Here is a 19,970-nt window from a genome sequence, read left to right on the forward strand (position 1 = left end):
AATAGAAGAAGAGGTATACATTGAACAACCAAAGGGCTTTGAGACACATGAGAAGAAGTCTCATGTATGTAGGTTGAAGAATTCCTTGTATGGGCTAAAACAAGCACCTACAGCATGGTATGGTCGAATCGATGGCTACTTGCAGAAGATGGAATTTGTCAATAATGACACAGATCCAAATCTCTACTATCTGGTTGTAGAGAATGAGCCTCTAATCTTACTATTGTATGTGGATGATCTCTTTCTGACAAGATCATCTAGTCTCATTGGGGACTGCAAGAAGAATCTAGCCACATAATTTGATATGAAGGATTTGGGACGAATGCATTATTTCCTAGGGTTGGAAGTTTGGCAGCAAAAGGGAGAGATCTTCCTTAGGCAAGGGAGGTATACTATAGAAATCCTGAAAATATTTAGGATGGAGGACTATAGACCCATGGCTACTCCAATGATCACATCCTGGAAGAATATTGATGCATCAGAAGACAAGTATGTTAATCCCACCTTATACAGGTAGCTCATAGGGTCTCTAATGTATCTGGTCAATACCGGGCCAGACATTTGCTACATTGTCAACACCCTCAATTAGTTCATGGTGGAACGAAATAGGGCACACTAGGCAGTAGAAAAACATGTTCTCAAGTATTTATAAGGAATAGTCGATTACGGAATTTGTACACAAGGAGTAAGGATATCAGATTGAGTGGATTTACTGATGCAGATTGGGCACGAAGTTCAGTGGATCAAAAAAGTACCTTTGGGTATTGTTTCAACATTGGATCATGAATCACTTCCTGGTCCAGTAGGAAACAGAAGTTTGTGTCTCTAAGCTCATTTGAGGCAGAATATATGGAGGCAAACACAACTTCGTGTGAGGCCATATGGCTTAGAAAACTGCTTGTGAACCTATTTAGAAGAAAAATGGAGGTGACCAGGATCATGTGTGATAATCAGAGCTGCATCAAGCTCTTTGAGAATCTAGTGTTCCATGATTGGTCAAAGCTTATTGATATCCGGTGTCACTTTGTTAGAGACTCTGTCCAACAATGAACTGTATAGTTGAGTTACACTCCTACAGGAGAACAGGTGGAAGACATCCTCACCAAGGCCCTTGGAAGGACAAAGTTTGATTATTTTAGGCAAAAGATGGGGACGATAAAGAATCTATTTCAGTAGCAGAAATGGGGGTGTTAGCAGGACGGATGTAGACGGAGTTGGAGTGCAGATGCATTGTTGGGAGAAAGGACCAATAGTAGTATGGATGCAGAGGGAGATATCGTATAGATGTAGAGGGAGATACCATACAGATGTAGCAGTGGCAGTATCAGAGCCATGGGTAGCAGTATAGGATGCAAAAGTGCAGAGGATGTTGGGTAGGGAGGCTTAGCATCAACACAGGGACCGATGCTAGATGATTAGGGTGATACTCATTGAGGAGTATTACTAGAGCACAATCCTCACTAAGAGGGAGTATTTATTTTCGGTAGCATCGGATGTGATCTAGCCATGAAAATTGGTGGAGAGGATAAAGCACATGAGATCTCCAAGACCTAGAAATGGTTTGGGAAGATTCTAACCAATTTGGGAGATATTAAAATAATTTATATTTTTAATTGAGTTCCTAAGTCTAAACTTTGGAAAAATAAAATATTAATGGGCACTAATAAAAAACTGGGTTAGAATGGTCCAAAAGCCATGGATCAATCCAAATCTAATCTTAGTTGTTGATTAGAGATTTAATCTTGGCCGTTAATGGACCAACGAGAAAAGTATAAGAAGAGGTTTGAGTGTCAGTTGGAGGATACAATGAACTAGAAGGCCTGTGTGGGTGACACAAAGAGGACCAGGATTGATGCAGAGAAGCAAGGTGTTTAGGAGCTACACAGAGGTCAGCGAGGCTAATGCTAGTACTGGGAGAAGTGCTGGAGAATTTTTTCTCTGTGTTGGGTAAGCCAATTTGGCACCCTGTTGTACTGAAGAATTGTTCAATAATGAAATCCTCCATTGTTGCACCAATTTTTCCATATTGGGTTTTTTTGGGGACTGTTGTCCAAAATATCTATGTCGATGTGTTGATTCTTGTGCATGTGTTTGTTTCTGTATTATGGTGTGATATCTGCAGCATAATTTATTTTAATGTTTATTGAAGGAATTTCATAAATAACTTATTGGAAAATAAGTAGGAAAAGTAAATCAAATGTTCCAGTGATAGAATTTTCACAGTGAGGAGAAGCCTTTTATGGAATCCATGGACACAACCTTCCTCTTGTCCTCAGGGCGAATCATAAGGAAAACAAATTTCTTGGTCTAGGAAATGATCTTACTGCATTACTTTGCAATGATCAAAGAGATGGTGGTAAGCAGGGCTACCTCCAGTATCCTGTACAACTTATTTCCCAAAGTAATAATCACATAGCGAGGTTTAGACTCATATATAGCATGCCACTTCCACAAGTATGGTTGTCCTAATAATACATCACAAACTTCAAGAGGAGAAACATCACACAATATGTCATCTGTGAAAGGCTTGATGCTATAGGGAAGGCGACACTGCTGGTTGACGTAGAGATCTCGTCCTTGGTGAAGCCACCCGATTGTGTACAGTTGTGGATGTGTTATCGTCGATAGACCCAACCGCTTCACGACCTTTGCTGAAATGAGGTTCTTTTCGCTCCCGCTATCGATGAACTGCAGCAGAGAAACTTTCACCCACATCTATGAGTGGAAGACGTGTTTCCCCTCCTCTAGATCTTCAGGCTCATTCTTTTGGATTTTGGTGGTGGCTAGAGTGGCATTGGACTTCGCATCAATGATCTGCTTCCCTTATTCATTCCCCATTGTCGAGTTCTGACTCAGAGTCAGAACATGTGTTTGATTCAGAAGCCTTCGGCTCGGCCACTAGTGACTGCTTGGCCTAACACTCACTTGTGTTGTGAGTGGAGCTCTTATGGAACTCACACCATTTTCCCGTGTCCTTCTTTGTCTTCGTAGTGTTGTTCTTTTCTTGCGGCTTCAGTGGGTTGTCCTGGGCCACCCTGCTTTGGATTTGGCCTTTGCTCTGTGGTTTGGGGGTGTCTTTTCCTTGCTTCAGATTCGCAAATCCAAATTATCTCTTCTTCTGTTAAAACTTCTACTCAATCTTGATAGTATATCAATATGTCATGCTGTTAGGGTCCCACCCTAACCCCCTTATTTATGTAATGGGATCGAGTCATAGTCAAGAGTCAATAAAGCCCATATTAATAATTGTAAGTGGTTAACCCACAATTAATGACGAGACCACAGTTAGTTGCAAATGGGCTGTAGTATTAGATAGATGGTATTAATTAAACCCATGGTATTGATCCTTGGTATTGCATGTATGAGTCATATAGAAAGGATAGAGACTCCCTGCGAGGAGCATCGTGTCTTATTTTTGTATCGAGCTCTGCTCTATTGGAGGTTGCCCCCTCGAAGAGGCCAGTGAACATTGCTTTCTGAATAATAAAATATTTGTTGTTGTCTCTCACTTTTCTATGTTCTGGGTATCTTTCTTCGCATATTCTGTATTTTGGTATCTTTTGTAGGTTAAGAGCATAGCAAGTGGTATCAGAGCACTTTCCAGGGCCGGTGGGATCTCCATTTCATAGATTTTTTTTTTTGGCTAGAGACATGTTCCAGCGTCTTTAAACCATGGGATCTGTCGTTGAGTGCATAAACCTGCAGATTTGGGGAGGCATGCACGCAGGAAATACAAGAGGTGGTCACGCTTGTTGGACTCCCTTGTAACCGCTGTGGGTACCCCTTCGAGTAGTAGCGCATTAGACGTAACCGCGTACGGACTGTCTTCCAAGTACCTTCTAGGTATATCGGAAGCCCCTTAGCTCCTCTGCAACCTCGCCATAGATAAACCTTCGGCCGTCTTGCTGCTATAGTACACCAAGAACAACACTCGGAGAGATTTCTTGCCCGTATGATAGGGTAGTCGAGTTGTACGGCTAACGGTACGGTTGATCCTCCTTAGTTAGAGCCCTGAAACATTGGGCCAAGTACTACTGTCAGACCCTTATGTATATTGCAATCTGTAGCACCTGACACTCCTCGAGACCATAGTTCCCTTTTCTATCTGGGGATCACACATCATATTTGCCAGATCAGCACGCAAAGAGGTGCAGTAGCATCAAACATCAGTCCCGCAGTTCTGAGTTAGCAGACCAGCCATTCCGATCTATTAGATCCATCAGATCCGCAGCAACAGTCTGTTCTATCGCCCAAAGCTATCCGATCCACCATTCAGATCTCTAAGATCCTAGTCTGAGATCTTCTGGGGCGCTTATTGGTGATTTAGCCCATCAGAATCAGGACGACGAGCTGAGCACGGTGGTACCATTCAATTCTTAGTGAAAAAAAAAATTTAGGCGGTCCCAATTTAAGAAAAAAACATCAGGTCAATGCATGGTAGAAACTAGAGCTCAAGCTATGGCCAATGAAAGGATGGACAAACTTGACGAATCCTTGAAATCCCTCCACATTCAGTTTGAACGACTAAATACCCTGATCACGAGCATAATCCTGAAGGGCAAGGAGGCACCCCACGAGGAGGAGTATAATGGAAATGGACACAGTGAGGGTGAGTTAGCCACTCCCCTCACGTCTGGTGCACCCAGCCACCACCTGGTATCCAACAATCCCGTCAGCGACCTCCCAAGTTGGATATGCATAAATTTGACGCTTCTCACCTGGCAGCATGGATAGCACAAAGGGAGCAGTATTTCAATCTGAATAACATCTTAGATGATGCAACTCAGCTTATGGTCGGGAGCATGTACTTGGACAATGAAAGGTGGCAATGGTGGGAATGGCATCAACGTTGCAATGGACCTTTTCTGGCTTGGAACAAATTCAAAAAAGCTCTTTCAGACCGCTTTGACCAGGAATCTTCTTTTTTGGGTCGTCTTACTAAGCTCCGACAAACTGGCACAGTGGATGAATATATTACATCTTTTGAAGCCTTAGTCTTCCGCACTTGGGGTCTCTCCGATGTGTTCTACACGGAATGTTTTATCAGCGGTCTTAAAGAAGCCATCAAAGCCCAAGTCCTACTGCAACACCCTCCCACATGGACGGAGGCTTGCAAGGTAGCCCGTAACATGGAACGTGCATTAGCAGCCTAGTACAGTCGCCCAAACTTCTCAGCTAAAGGTCGCCCCCCACAGGCTCACAACACGACTCAAACACTTAAGGTCCAAAAGGTGTCACCGGCAGAAATGGCCGAAAGAAGAAAGCAAGGATTATGTTACTACTGTGATGAAAAATACTCCCCAGGTCATAAATGCAAGGAGCTCAATTTTTTTCAAATTGATGCCACTGACTACAGCTCAACAGAGGAAGATCCACCACTTGAGGAACATGAGGCGCTAGAAGAGGACAACCAAAAGGACAATGTCTCTGACGAACTAGTTATTTCGCTGCATGCTTTGGCAGGGATTTCTTCACCTCAAACTCTCAAAATCAGAGGTTTTATTAAACATCGCCCAGTAGTGGTCCTGATTGATAGTGGAAGTACACATAATTTCATCCATCAAAAAGTCACAGAAGCAGTGCATTGTTTTGTACGAGAAGTTTCTACTTCCAAGTCCAAATTGCGGATGGGGGCACAATGAAATGTGAAGGCTGCTGTGAAAATGTCAAACTTTAAATGGGGGATTTTCAATTGAAAACCCACATGCTTGCCATACACATGGGAGGTTGCGACATTGTCCTCGGCACTGAATGGCTCCGCACTCTTAGGCCAATCACAATGGATTTCCAGGAGTTATATATGAGTTTTAAGCAAAAAAACTACACACATACCCTCCGTGGACTCGAGGCGGGAGCTCCCTCTATCATCAGCTCGCATAGGATGGAAAAATTGCTAAAAAAGGGCCATCATGGAGTTATAGCTCAATTTAATGCCATCTAGGCAGTTGAAACCAAGCCTCTGCCAATTCATCCTGAGATGCAACAGATTTTAAATAACCATCTACCGGTCTTTGATAAGCCTCATGAGCTTCCACCCTTGAGAGGGGAACATGATCATAGCATCACCTTGGTTCCAGGGGCCCAACCCCCAAATGTGCACCCATACAAATATCCGTCCACCCAAAAGAATGAAATAGAAAATGTAATCAAGGAACTTTTGGAAGTAGGTGTCATTCGTCCCAGCATTAGTCCTTATTCGTCATCGGTGGTCATGGTGCTCAAGAAAGATGGGGAGTGGCGGATGTGTCCAGACTTCAGGGCCCTCAATAAGTTGACAATCAAAGATAAATTTCCCATCTCGGTGGTTGACGATTTGCTGGATGAACTCAATGGGGCTCAATTCTTCACTAAGATGGATCTTCACTCAGGCTACCACCAAATTCGCATGAAGGAGGTCGACATTCCAAAGACCGCTTTCAGAACTCATGAAGGCCATTATGAGTTCCTCGTCATGCCATTCGGTCTTTGTAATGCCCCCTCTACTTTTCAGAGCCTTATGAACCACATTCTTAAACCATATCTCAGGAAATTTGTCCTTGTCTTCTTCGATGACATCCTCATCTATAGTTGCACTTGGGCCACACATCTTCAGCATGTAGATATACTCTTGCAACTACTCCGCAAGCATAAGTTATTTGTCAAGATGTCCAAGTGTTCGTTTGGCATGGAAGAAGTTGAGTATTTGGGCCACATTGTGGGGTGTGAAAGTGTCAAGGTGGACCCCAAACAAATCTAGGCAATGTAGGATTGGCCTCAACCTAGGACCTTGAAGAGCTTGAGAGGATTTTTGGGTCTCATAGGCTATTATCGTAAATTTTTCTGCAACTATGGTCACATAGCGAAGCCCCTCACTCAACTCCTAAAGAAAAATTCATTCTTCTGGAATGAGGAGGCACAACATGCATTTACAGCTCTAAAAAATGCCATGTGTTCCACTCCAGTCTTAGCACTACCTGACTTCACCAAATCTTTTGTCATTGAATGTGATGCTTCGAGTACGGGTATTGGGGCGGTCTTAATGCAGGAAGGGCGACCTTTGGCCTTCACAAGCCAACAACTAAGCGGGAAGAATCTTGCCCTATCTACCTACGAGAAGGAAATGATGGCCATCTTACATGCAATAGAGACCTGGCGACCTTACTTATTGGGGCGACGTTTCCAAATCCGCACAGATCATCACAGTCTTAAATATTTTTTGGAGCAACGCCTATCCTCCCCACAACAAAATAAATGGCTTGCCAAAATGCTGGGATATGATTATGAGATCATTTACAAGAAAGGGAAAGACAATAGTGTAGCAGATGCCTTATCTCGCCAATTTGAGGAGGAAAGTACACTGCTAGCAATTTCCCTCCCCATTCCAGAATGGATTGAAGAGGCTCGCAGGGAATGGTTTTCACATCCCGGGCTCTCCCAACTCATTTCTCAATTGCAGGTAGATCCAAATTCCACCAAGGGCTACTCGGGGTAGGATGATATTCTTCGCTACAGGGATAGAGTTGTAATATCAGCAACATCCACCCTCAAAAGTCGCATTTTGGTAGAATTGCACTCATCCCCCATTGCAGGACACTCAGGCTTTCAGAAGACGTAGGCTCGCACCAGAAGGTCATTTTCTTCGACAGGCATGAAAAAGGACATCCTTACTTTTGTAGCAGAATGCGATGTCTGTCAATGCCACAAAGGGGAGACCGTCAACACACCAGGCACATTACAACCGTTGCCCATCCCGGCATCAATTTGGACGGAGGTTTCTATGGATTTCATTACAGGTCTTACAAAGTCAGGAAACAAGTCAGCCATCATGCTGGTTGTGGACCGACTTTCGAAGTATGCTCATTTCGGTGCCCTACCCCACCCATTTACACCAACTTTGGTCGCTCAATCTTTCATGGATAAGATCTTCAAATTGCATGGCATGCCCACTTCTATTGTGTCCGATCGCAACCTGATCTTCACCAGTAATTTTTGGTAGGAACTCTTCAGGATACAATGCACTCAACTACAACTCAGTACTTCCTATCACCTGCAAATGGATGGTCAAACTAAAGCCGTCAACAAATGTCTAGAAACCTACCTTAGGTGTTTCACTTCAGAAAAGCAACATCTTTGGGTACAGTGGTTACCTCTGGCTGAATGGTGGTATAACACCAACTATCATGCCACCACCAAAATGACTCCCTATGAAGCAGTATATGGTCAACTCCCTCCTTCCCCTACTTCTTATCTCAAGGGGTGCTCAAAAGTACAAGAAGTGGATGAACTCCTACAACACCATGCAACCATGTTCACCCATCTTAGAGAGAATCTTCATCAAGCTCAAAACTGCATGAAGCAACAGGTAGATGAGCATCGCTCAAAGTGCCAATTTCAAGAAGGGGATCAGGTCTTTTTGAGGCTACAACCATATAAGAAAACATCACTCAAAGACAAGGGTTGTCAGAAACTATCTCCAAAATTCTACGGACCATATCAAGTACTTCAGCGCATTGGAGAAGTGGCTTACAAGTTGGCTTTGCCACCTACTGCAAAACTTCATCCAGTTTTCCATGTCTCATGCCTCAAGAAAGTGATTGGGAACAATTGCAGAATTCAAACCAATCTACCTGAATTGGATGAAGAAGGGTCCATCTGGCTCCAACCTGAACAGGTCCTAGACACACGACACAGGCACTTGCGGGGCTGCATGATTAGGGAAGTCCTCGTCAAGTGGAAAGACACCTCTCCAGAAGATGCAACTTGGGAACCAGCCACTATTCTTCAGCAGTTTCTGCAGCTTCAACCTTGAGGACAAGGCTAGTCTTAAGGGGGAGGTCATGTTAGGGTCCCACCCTAACTCCCTTATTTATGTAATGGGATCAAGTCATAGTCGAGAGTCAATAAAACCCATATTAATAATTATAAGTGGTTAACCCGCAATTAATGACGGGACCACAGTTAGCTGCAAATGGGTTGTAGTATTAGATAGATGGTATTAATAAAACCCATGGTATTGATCCTTGGTATTGCATGTATGAGTCATATATAAAGGATAGAGACTCCCTGCGAGGAGCATCGTGTCTTATTTTTGTATCGAGCTCTGCTCTATTGGAGGTTTCCCCCTCAAAGAGGCCAGTGAACATTGCTTTATGAATAATAAAATATTTGTTGTTGTCTCTCACTTTTCTATTTTCTGGGTATCTTTCTTCACATATTTTGTATTTGGGTATCTTTTGCAGGTTAAGAGCATAACACATGCTGAGCGAGGAGATGTCCAAGAATTCCATCTCATCATGGATGTACTTGTATATATAGTTGTGGTACTTGAGTACCAAATTCCTCTCAGAATCCTTAATACCCAACTTAGCTCAGAGAATGGAAAATATTTGTGAACTTCAACACATCTTGGTCCCTTCCTTATCGTAGCATGGTCCATTTTATGTATTTATCTTCATAGCTCCCAACAGGGTAATATTATTCCTTGATGACGTCTCAGAAAGAATCCCAAGTGGGTGTGGCTGAAAAAAGTGAGGATTCCCTCTCGTACTTTTGTTCAAAGTAGGTTTCCCACCAGTCCTTGACGTGTGGGGTGGCTTTGAGAAGTTCAAAAGTAATCTTTTCCCGATTGGAAAAGTCATGAATTGAAAAATATCCTTCCAACATATTCAACCATTTATCTATGATGTCTTCATCAATTTGGCCCTCAAATATGGGAATATCGAAGTTAACTTGTACCTTGAAAGGAGTGGTGCCTCCAAAATGGCTGTTGGATGAAGATGTGTCACCTGTGGGTAGTTGTCGAAGGGCCTGGGAAAAGTTATCCATAATAGATTTCCTATGTCGCTCAAGGGCTTCCTCGAGCAATATTTTGAAATGATCTCTTCCCCCCTTGTCTTTCTTTTCTTCTGCCATGGGAGGCCGTCGGGGTTTGCAAGGCTGGTCTTGCAAAGGTTCAACCAGATCGAACCCTAACTCCTTACAACCTGACCTCGTTGGGGACATGCAATGAAAAATAGAGAAAGAGAAGAACCCTCTGATACCACTAATCTGAACTTAAATAGGAACGCACCAAATTACAGATATAACCATAAATATAGAAATGCAGCAAATATAACACTTCATTTCATTAATACCAGAATACTAAAATATGCTTACAAACAAAATGGAAATAAACTAGCTTGGGCAATGGTAGCTTATCTCTCAGAAGAGATGTGGCAGCTACATGCCTATGAACTGTGTTACAATGAGGCTCCAAGGCCTATTTATTATTGATAAACAATGGAAAAACCTAAACATCAAAAAACCTAACCCTAAGAGATGAAGCGCCAAAACTGTGGGCCCTGTTTGGCTAAATTGGTACATCAATTTCTGGGGGTCGTAACTTTGGCGTACGATCTCTGTTTGGCTATCATAATACCTTGTTTCGAAAATCTCGAAGAGTAGGCCTAAATGGACTTTTCAAGTCTTTCTTTTTTTCCCTAAAAACGTCATTTAGGGCCTCAAAACGGCTCCAGAAATTCACGACTTGAAAAACTGCCAAAAATAGTAAATTGTGCTACAATTAAGGTAACTGAAAAACTGAAAGGGACAGTGTTGGGGGTCCAAGTGGAATAGGATGGTGGCCACCAATATCCACCTGGATCATTGAGTTAACTAAGAATACAAATTTGAATGTTATCCCAATGGAATCTCTCCATAATTAATCATATTTTCAAAGATACGAAACTTGGTTGGTTTTATAAAGGTCAACATTTTTTACTGGACCTTAACCCAAAAAATGACTCTTACCATAGAAAATATGAGCAAAAGGAGCATCCAAGGGCCTTCAATTTGTGCATTGTGTCGCCTCTTCTCTGAAACATCAACATACCTTTTTTGAAATGTGATTTTTCAAAATTAGTATGGAAAAATTCTATCCATGGTCTTTCTTATCGAGTTCAATGGCCTAACTTTGTGAACCAATTATTTGATTCTTGGCTAAAGATCTACTTGAGTTCTTTCTTTTAAAATTCTATTTTCAGGTGTGTATGGGTTAACCTTCAAAAATATGTTCATTTGAAAGTCTAGTTGTGTATGGGTTATCCTTCAAAAATATGTTCATTGGAAAGTCTAGTTGGAATGAAATAGATGATTTTTAGGATCGTCGAAGTCATTTAATAGAAGTAGCATTGAGAGCAAGGTCATTATTAAAAAAGCGTCTCACGACATCACAACTTTTACTTTCTAACAAGAAATTGTTAGATCCTCTAAAAAACGCTTGATTTAATGATTTGTTAACTCTTTTTCTCTAGTCATAATCCTCCTTGGAGTTTTCACTTTTTGATAAATACTCTCAAATATGGTTAAAGAAGAAGGAAGCTTATGTCCTCCATTATAATGGAGCCGCTAAGTTGAACCATGGGGTAATGTCAGCGAAGGGGGTGGTGTGTGGGTAGTTCTATGCCTTAAAGGAAAATGCATACTTTATTTTTCTTGGAGTTTAGGTCTAGTCACTAGAAACCAAGTGAAATCATATTCACTACTTCAAGGATTGAACCTAGAAACCATCATAAAACATGACATTCTACGATTCATTGGTGATTAAAAGAACCTGATTCGACACTTAATAACATGCTCTACCCCTCGATATCCCAAGCTAATATTAACCTTTAGGCATATTCGATTGGGGATTTCCTCCTCTTGATTGTGGACTTCCTTCATGTGCACAGGTACCTCAAGTCTAACACTAATTCTCTAGTGAATATAGTAGTTGCATGTTCATAGCGCTCCATACATATTAACTCTCACATATACATGCATCCCATTCCATGATAAAATTAATTTCATGAGATGTCATATGATGGATGAAACAAGTGGGGAATTAGCATAATACCTACTCTCGATGGTTTCCATAGGTTGTAATATTATCACACATGAATGATATAATAAATGGAGTTGGTTGGTAGATCTCATTAGCAATAAAGGACAAGTTGCTATGTTAGAAAATTCATATTAGCTCCATAAGAAGGACCATGTTTTTTATGATGATGGGGGCTTGTTCACATTTTTTATCACCTATGGTAGTTTGGGGTGTCTACTGTCTCTCAAAACAACTCTGATTGGACATCTTTTTCTTCCTATGGTATTTAACTCTATTTTATTTTTTCTCCAATAAAACCATGGCATACCATGCCTCAAAGTATGGGAGGAATCTCCCTCTTGGTCTCTAATATGATCTTTGACGATTTCCATGACTCCATTTGGCATCTACAAATGTAAATTGAGTAGCTAGTGGTTGAGCTCACAATAACAATGGATATATTGATTCAACATCGACATCAATTCAAGGATGAATTAGATTGGATTAAGAATCAATTAGAAGTGGTAAATCTATATAGCTCTCGAATTTTTTCTCCTCACCCTCCTCCATTCATTTTTTCACTCCAAAGCATTCGCAGATGGACCAAGTCCTTCCTTACCTGAATGCCTCGGTACGAGGAGTAGACTAAGATGATTTTTAGAGGGTTAGTGATGTTTCTTATCCATGATAAAATAAATGTTATCTATAGTATGTAATTTTTTTGGTGTCTATTATAGAATTTATATTATTATAAGCTTTTGGAATACATAGATCTTAATTTTTTTATTCACTAGATGCTCTAGTTTTTGTCCAAATTACTATAGAACGTACCAAAGCTACAATTTTTTTAGATGTCAATTTATTGTGAGCTTTGGCAACATATTTCAATTAATAAAATTCCACTATTATTTCTGAACTTATTCTTCTATGATTCATAATGTTTAGAGAAATAGCTCTTCGAGATCAATCACAAATTTTGTTTAAAAAAGTATGTTTGTGAGTTTCTAAGAATTCTAACAGTATCTAGTGACTAAATTGCATATTACTTTATAATAAGTGTGATGTGCAATAAATATAATAAAAGTGATATTAATTAATTAGTGAAAAAATATCATTAAAATATAATAATAATAATTTGGTTACTTTTTCTTAAGATGCAATCTATTAATATTAATTAATTTACAATGTGGATTAACTTATAAAAAAGTATATCATTATAATTTTTATATATTTTTCGGAATTTGAAAATTATACTAAATTGAGATATTTTATTTTTTGAATAGTTGTGAAGGTATGATAAATTTTATGTTTATTTTTTATTATATGAATATTAAAAGATAAAATCATATCATTAAATTGATTGGAAATGAAAGTAAAAATTTATATTTTTTTGTTTTTTAAATTGTGAGTCATGAGATGATTACACATTTAATAGTTCGCTCGAGAAACTATGATTTAAGGGCATTTAAGTCATCAAAATCACTTGGAGATTGCACCCGGCTTGGTCACATGGCTCTTAACATCGCTCTATCTATAGAATTTCGAACGAGTAATTTTCACGTTATAAAATATCTTAACAGTACACCCAATAACCATCATAAAAATAAAAACTCATATTATTAAAAATAAAAAAACCAAGATTAAATCAAATTATAAAAAAATATATTATAATTTTTTTGATTAAAAGTTAAAGCTATTATAATGCTATGCCTGCGGTTAATAATGTATTTTGGCAAAAACATAATTTGTAATATATGATTTAGTTAATAACTTAACCAGTGACATGAAACTTAAAAGTAAGATGCATTATGTGAATGTTAGAAAGTAAGAGTCTAGATGCATTGTGCATATTACGGCACATCCAAAAGAGTTCACTGGATAAGTCGTTGACCTCTTAATTCTTGATTCTGACTCCACCATGGTGCAGAATCCACAAAATATGATGGGACTTTTCTCTTGACCCTAACTTCATCAAGGGGTAGACACGGCCATCAAGAAAATCTGATCTATGTTCAAAGCTGGAAAATAATGTATTTTGACCCAAAAAAATTATAATATATGATTTAGTTAATAACTTAAAAAGTGAGATGAAACTTAAAAATAATATGCATTCTATTAATGTTAGAAAGTAAGAGTCTAGATGCATTGTATAATCTTGTGCATCAACGACTTTGACACATCCAAAAGAGTTGACTGTATAAGTCAACTCTTGAAAAACTCTTGGAAAAAATACATTAATTATAATTATAATGTTTTAATATTGATAATAATTATAATTATCAATATTACATTTATAATTAATAAAAGGAGTAGTCTACCTAGGCGGAGGAATGGCCCGGTTTCCGGTGCCGCCCGGAAAAACCTCCGGCTCCGGCCGCCGCCAATTCCTCCGCCCAGCTCCGCCACCCTCCTCGAGCTCCGCCCAGCGCCGCCGCGAGCTCCGCCCAGCTCGATTCCGTGAACTTCCAAAGATTAACAAACAGGGATCCGTGGCGCAATGGTAGCGCGTCTGACTCCAGCTCCGAAGGTTGCGTGTTCGATTCATGTCGGGTTCAATTTTGCGAGTTCGTTTATTTTTCGCCCAGATGAGGATTGCAGACAGGACAACCAGAGCCAATTTCCTTGAAAAATCCATCAACTGGTAACTGCTAATCACCCATGGTAAAAACAGCCCATCCTCTGGGCTTGCTGCTGTGGTGGTTTACTATGGCCTTCTTCTTTGCAGGCCATGAACACTGGGGGACGAGATGGTGGAATTGAGAATCTCCGCATTTCTACCATACCCATCCCCAATGGAATCGCGCATCCATTAGAACGCATTCACCAATCAATACTTGGAATTAAAATTTTGCATGAAAAATCCCCTTACCTTTTAACGCATTTTTCTTGTAACGATTTTCCATGAACAAAGGTGTTGGCAGATGGCCACAACCAAAGCGATCCAATCCTTCTCACCTTCAATGGTTTCTTCAAAAAAAAGATCAGCTGGTCGACTATACGCCACAAGGTTGCTAGCATGTTTTGCAGTTGGCACAAAAGACCACCGGTCGAAAGTCACGCAGTGGTTGCTTCAACTCTCAACTTAATGAACCATGGACGAACCCATCTGGCTTTCCATAGGTAGCACACTGGCTCTCACGATTCACACTGCAAATTTGCGCTTCATTGTCACACGCAACTGGACAATGTTTGTAATCGCCCCTCCTTCACGGGATTCTGCTAATTGACCCACACCCAGCTCAATAGTCACACTTTCCTAAAACCACGAGGTGTCACACAGTGCGCAACTTGATGCCAATGTGCACAGGAAATTGGCTCTGGTTGTCCTGTCTGCAATCCTCATCTGGGCGAAAAATAAACGAACTCGCAAAATTGAACCCGACGTGAATCGAACACGCAACCTTCTGATCTGGAGTCAGACGCGCTACCATTGCGCCACGGATCCCTGTTTGTTAATCTTTGGAAGTTCACGGAATCGAGCTGGGCGGAGCTCGCAGCGGCGCTGGGCGGAGCTCGAGGAGGGTGGCGGAGCTGGGCGGAAGAATTGGCGGCGGCCGGAGCCGGAGGTTTTTCCAGGCGGCGCCGGAAACCGGGCCATTCTTCCGCCTAGGTAGACTACTCCTTAATAAAATATTTTAATTTGATTAAATCTCTTTTAAAATGAAAGAAAATTTTAATACTCAGTAGATATGTTATTATAATTATTATTCGAAAGATAGTTTAAAATAAAATAAAATAATGTTATTATAATTATTATTCGAAAAATATGTTATTATAATTATTTTTTTATATTTTAAAAAAATTAAGAATTATAAATAATAACGTATTTGGAGTTAACATAGTTTATAGTTTATCATCATTCAATTAATGGTTTCCAAAATTTAGATTAAGTCAAAAAATACTATATATATTATAAGTTTTAATAAAATTAACTAATTTATAATAATATGAATTAAATGATGTCCCGGTGATAAGGTATTTGTTAAGACACTTTGTCACTATTCAAAAATGTGGGCAAAAATCTAGTCATATTAAACTTTGATGAGTCATTTTAAAACTCACATAACTTAGCAAATAAAAAAAAGAAGTTAAATTAAATAAGGATATATTATAATAATATATTTTATAAGTTTTAGAATTTGAAAGTTATTATACAGATAGGCATGCTTATTTTGGAATTGGGATTTAATAATTTTAATTTAATTATCAATAATTATTAAGTGGATGGTAGAGATCAATATTCTAAAATATTCTTGGTAGTATACATAAATCAAAGGTTGAGATTTATTTTAAGAGTAGGTATGTCTTTTTTTCTCCTTTTTATTAAATTCATTTATTAAAAAAATGTCCCCTATTAAATTCATTGATTAAAAAATTGTCATATAGAATCAGTTAGAGTTTTTTGGACATGTGGTATTGATGAGCTAAGGTATTGGCCCATAATATTGTAACAAGGCTTATTTACAGATTAAGAATCTCCATAATAAAATGAAGGTGAATCTACTTGGTTAACAATCTTGTTGCATGTTGTACATATGTTTAATTTATATATTAATAATTTTCTTTATCATTAATAATAATAATAAATACTTCTACAGTACTACCATTGTTTTCTCTGCTCCAAAATTTCCAGCAACCCGGCTGTAGTGCTCCTCCCAAATTATCTTGGACTCTCGCTTGAAAGAACACAAACGTGTCATAGGTGGCATAACAGTGCATCCTGGAGGTGAAAATTTGGAACTTTCTTACCTTCCAAGAGTGTCTAGTATGTGTTGTCGAATTCTGGATCACTCTTATAAAGATGCGTCCACCCCAAAGTCTCATGCCTACAGGAGCCGGTCACAGTGATCAACATCACGACTGGTGGTTAGATGAGACAGTCTGCAACATTATTGGGTTTTCCCTTCTTGTACTTAATGTTCAAATGGAGTTATTGTAGGTATGTGGACCATTTCTGATGGAAAATGTTCTACAACTTCCCTTGTGTTTGTATGAACTACAGGGGTCGACAGTCTACATGGATGATCATTTCCTTCCCCATAATGTAATGCTTCATTAACAACATGCCTACACAATGGAATACATTTCTTTTTCGTAAGTGGGATAATTTCAGACTGTGTTTGAAAGTGTCTCACTGTGGTAAGCCAATGGATGCCCCTGTTGAGTAATAACTACACTAATAGCATAGTCAGACGTGTTTGTCTCAATCTCAAATGGTTGTTTCAGGTCTGGTAATGTGAAAAATGGTGCAGAGAAGAGGCGATGCTTCTACTCAACAAATGCCTTCTGTTGGCTTTTGGACCAAGAAAACTTTGCTTTCACTCTGCCCTTGGTGACTTGAATTAAAGGCTAGGTGATATGAGAGAACCCCAACACGAACCTGCAGTAGAAATTGGAAATACCCAAAAATTTGTGGAGCTTTGTTAGAGTGGTTGGGGCTGGCCAATCCTGAATGACTTGTATCTTGGCTGGGTCAACATGCACACACTTCTCATCAATGATGTACTCCATATATTGAACCTAGGTCATGCCAAAAGTTCATTTCTCCAAATTAGCACATAACTTGTGCTGTCGCAGGATTTGAAGGACTTATCAAATATGGTGGAGGTGGTCTTCCCAACTCTAGTTGAAGATCAAGATGTCATCTAAATACACCACCACGAATGCATTGGTGAAGGGTCGCAAGATGTCCATCAATCTCATGAAGGTTGTGGGGGAATTCATCAACCCAAAAGGCATGACCAACTATTTGAAAAGGCCCTCCTTGGATTTGAAGGCAGTCTTCCACACATTAGAGGGTTCGATAGGCACTTGGTGATAACCAAACTTCAAGTCAATCTTGCTGAAATATTTGGCCCCCTTAACCTGGTCCAAAAAGTCATCAATCCATGGGATTGGGTACCTATTCTGGAGAGTGATCTTGTTCATCACCCAATAGTCAATACAGAGTCTCCAGGTCCCATACTTATTTTGTACCAATACAATCAGGCTACCATAGGTTGATGACCTTGGCCTGATGTGCCCTTTCTACAACAACTCCTAAATCTGTCTATTGATCTCATTATTCTCCATAACGGAGTGTTAATAGATCGGTCCATTGGGTAGCAGTGCACCTGGGGTTAGAGTGATGGAGTGCTTGACCTGATAGTGCATAGGTATCCATCTAGGTGAGGCGAAAATGTCCCTATACTCTACAACCTTGTCCATCTGCTAATGTTGTGTGGAGGAGCCTTGTATGGAATCCATGGCCACAACATTCTTCTTGCCCTGAGGGTGAATCATTAGGAAAGCAAATTTCCTAGTCTGCGAGATGATCTTATTGCATTACTTTGTAATGATCAAAGAGATGGTAGTATGCAGGGCTACCTCTAGTATCCTGTACAACTTATTTCCCAAAGTAATAATCACAGTGTGATTTATAGACTCATATATAGCATGCCACTTCCACAAGTATGGTTTTCCTAATAATACATCACAAACTTCAAGAGGAGCAACATCACACAATACCTCATCTGTGAAGGGCTTGATGTTGTAGGGAAGGCGACACTGTTGGCTGACGTGGAGATCTCGTCCTTGGTGAAGCCACCCGATGGTGTACAACTGTAGATGTGTTATCGTCGGTAGGCCCAACTACTTCACGACCTCTGCTGAAATGAGGTTCTTTTGGCTCCTGCTATCGACAATGAACTGCAACGGAGAACCTTTCACCCACATTTGCGAGTGGAAGATGCATTTCCCCTCCTCTAGATCTTCAGGCTCATTCTTCTGGAATTTGGTGGTGGTCACAGTGGCATTGGGCTCCGTGTCAATGATCTAGTTCCCTTATTCATTCCCCTTGTTGAGTTCTAACTCAAAGTCAAAACATGTGTTTGATTCAGAAGCCTTCAACTTGGTCGCTAGTGACTGCTTGGCTTAACACTCACTTGTGTTGTGAGTGGAGCTGTTTTGGTACTCACACCTTTTTCCCGTGTCCTTATTTTTCTTCGTGGTGTTGTTCTTTTCTTACAGCTTCAACGGCTTGTACTAGGCCACCCCACTTTGGCTTTGGCCTTTTCTCTGTGGTTTGGGGGCGCCTTTTCCTTGCTTCGGATTCGCAGATCCAAATTCTCGCTTCTTCTATTGAAATTTTTTCTCAATCTTGACAGTGTATCGGTATATCATGCCGAGCGAGGAGATGTCTAGGAACTCCATCTCATCTTAGATGTACTTGTATAGATAGTTGTGGTACTTGAGTACCAAATTCCACTCAGAATCCTTGATACCCAACTTAGTGTAGAGGGTATGGAAAATATTTGTGAACTCCGACACATCTTGGTCCCTTCCTTATCGTAGCGTGATCCAATTTATGTATTTATCTTCATAGCTCCCGACAAGGTAATATTATTCCTTCATGGTGTCTCAGAAAGAATCCCAAGTGGGTGTGGCTGAAAAAAGTGAGGATTCCCTCTCGTACTTTTGTTCAAAGTAGGTTTCCCTCCTTGACGTATTGGGCGGCTTTGAGAAGTTCAAAACTAATCTTTTCCCGATTGGAAAAGTCATGAACTAAAAAATATCCTTCCAACATATTCAACCATTTATCTACGACGTCATCATCAATTTTGCCCTTAAATATGGGAATATTGAAGTTAACTTGTACCTTGAAAGGAGTGGTGCCTCCAAAATGGTAGTTGGATGAAGATGTGTCGCTTGTGGGTAGTTGTCGAAGGATCTAGGCAAAGTTATCCATCATCGCATTCCTCTGTCGCTCGAGGGCTTCCTCGAGCAATATTTTGAAAGGATCTCCTGCCCCCTCATCTTTCTTTTCTTTCGCCATGAACATAGTTACCGATCAAACGGGAACTATTACCTCAAAGTGGGTACTCTAGCCCAAAAACCCTAAAAAAACATGAAGAAAGAACAACCCAAAAATGAAATTTGTGTATTCCAGATGATGTTTTTTTTTAGGGTAGATTTTCAACATTTTTTTAAAATAGAAGTAAAAACCATTTTTTTTTTTTTTTTGGCAAAATGGATGAAAAAACACCCTTAAAAAAAAGTGTTGATTCTGGAATAACAAAAAAAAATTGAGTTACAATTTTGAAATTTTTTAGCAATGGAATTAAAGATAAAATATTTGGACTCTGAAAAACTATAAAATTCCAACAATTTTTGG

The 19,970-nt window shown here is 39.9% G+C and overlaps 1 non-coding gene across 1 annotated transcript; it reads right to left on the bottom strand.

Moving 5' to 3' along the window:
- Nucleotides 1–15,191: 15,191 nt before the first annotated feature.
- TRNAW-CCA (transfer RNA tryptophan (anticodon CCA)) lies at nt 15,192–15,263 on the bottom strand. The gene has a single exon. It is a non-coding gene; the product is annotated as a tRNA-Trp (tRNA).
- Between the last annotated feature and the right edge of the window lie 4,707 nt (nt 15,264–19,970).

This window comes from Pinus tabuliformis, chromosome 4_1 (genome assembly GCF_031772625.1).
Source record: "Pinus tabuliformis cultivar Carrire ecotype Pingquan chromosome 4_1, CPIR1, whole genome shotgun sequence".
NCBI lineage: Eukaryota > Viridiplantae > Streptophyta > Pinopsida > Pinales > Pinaceae > Pinus > Pinus tabuliformis.